Consider the following 1,900-nt stretch of genomic DNA (forward strand, 5'->3'; position numbering starts at 1 on the left):
GTGCACTGGCATAATTGACAAGATGTTGAGATGGCACATCTCACCATATGTGCTTCCTTGGATCCAATCAAACCCCATGAACGCAGAAATCATAAACTCCACATTTGGTCTAGGACGGTGTATGATAAATTCTCAAATCAGAGGTAATAAAAGAGGTAGAACAGAAGTTTAAATACAGCAAACAGACAGGAAACTGAACTGCCTTAGCCAATTGGAATAAAGTAAACTCCTAGCAGAGAAATTCAAAGCCAAGTGTGTTGAGGGGCCGGTTCCCAACATACTGAGAGAAACATCAGTTCTATTACAACAGTGCAAAAATCACATCCAGTCTACAGCCCTGTTTTAATTAGCCAAAATTTTTTTCCCTTAAATTTAAGCCAAAATTTAAAAATACTAGAGAATTTCCTACAAAAATACCTGCCTTTTTAAAAAAATAAGAAAATGTGGGGTTCGGGACCAGGACAGGCCAGAGTCATGTGCCCGCCTCACCACTCTCCCCACCCACTGGGTCCAGTTCCTGGCCTTCAGCCCTCAGAGCCCCATTGCCCGCGCCCCACCACCTGGGATGCCTAGCCCGCTGCTGTGCACCTTTGTGGGTGGGAGGCCTTTGTGGGCAGCACAAGGGGCAGTGGCAGGGGCGGGGTGGGGGGAGGGGTGGCACCAGCTCTGGACCACCATGTGCGCGCAGCCTGCTTGGCCCCCATACAGCTCTCTCTTTCCCCTCAGGACACTGCAATGGCCACCCAGGGAGAGCCCCAAGCCCAGTTCAAGCTCGTATTGGTTGGTGATGGTGGGACTGGGAAAACTACATTCATTAAATGCCACTTGACCCATGAATTTGAGAAGAGGTATATAGCCACCTTAGGCGTTGAGGTCTGTCCCCTTGTGTTCCACAGTAACAGAGGACCCATCAAGTTCCACATATAGGATACAGCTGGCCAGGAGAAATTTGGTGGGCTGAGACTTGGCTATTATATCCAGGTCCACTGTGCCATTATAATGTTTGATGTAATATCAAGAGTTACTCGCAGGAACGTGCCTAACTGGCATAGAGGTTTGCTATAAGAATGTGAAAACATCCCTATCGTGTTGTGTGGAGACAAAGTGGACATTAAGGACAGGAAAGTGAAGGCAAAATCTATTGTCTTTCACTGGAAGAAAAATCTTCAGTACTACAACTTTTTTGCCAAAAGTAACTACAACTTTGACAAGCCTTTCCTCTGGCTTGCTGGAGAGTTCACTGGAGACCCTAACTTGGAGTTTGTTGCCATGCCTGCTCTTGCCCGGCCAGAGGTGGTCATGGACCCGGCTCTGGCAGCACAATATGAACCTGACCTAGAGGCTGCTCAGACAACTGCGCTCCCGGATGAGGATGACGACCCGTGCAGCGTGCGCTTCATCTGGGACGCTGAGGAGATGAACGGGCTTCGGCGTGAACGTGGCAATTTAAAGAGCTGCCTTCATTGTCTGGACCTGCACATTAAGCTGTTTGGAACACAGTCAATTCCTTCTAGAGTTTCAAATATAAGACGGCTACCGTCACATCACAGTATCCAGTGGTGAAATCTTGTCTGTCATTGTCATTCCCATTCCTTATTTTAGAATCAGAATAAAGTTGTATTTCAAATATCTAAAAATAAATAAATAAGAAAATGGGACGAGTGGCCCCACCAAGTTGTGTGTAACAGCGGGCTGTAGCTGCAGGGGAATTTTCGTATTTTCTTTTGCAACAACACATGCTCAGTCCACTGGCATTGAACTTGGGGACCCTGGGAGGACCAAACCCAGCCAGCCCTCCACAGGGAGAGACGAAGGTGCGGCTCCTCCCAGCGATCCTCACAGGCCTTCACTGAACTCTCAGGCATGAGAAAGGACAGCACAGTGGAAAGCTTCAAAGAAA

General features: G+C 47.8%; 1 pseudogene; it reads left to right on the plus strand.

Annotated features, from left to right (window-relative positions):
- The first annotated feature begins 735 nt into the window (after positions 1 to 735).
- On the plus strand, positions 736 to 1,563 carry LOC100959740 (annotated as a pseudogene).
- The last annotated feature ends 337 nt before the right edge of the window (positions 1,564 to 1,900 follow it).

This window comes from Otolemur garnettii, unplaced genomic scaffold (genome assembly GCF_000181295.1).
Source record: "Otolemur garnettii isolate 467f Iridium unplaced genomic scaffold, OtoGar3 scaffold00030, whole genome shotgun sequence".
Lineage (NCBI taxonomy): Eukaryota > Metazoa > Chordata > Mammalia > Primates > Galagidae > Otolemur > Otolemur garnettii.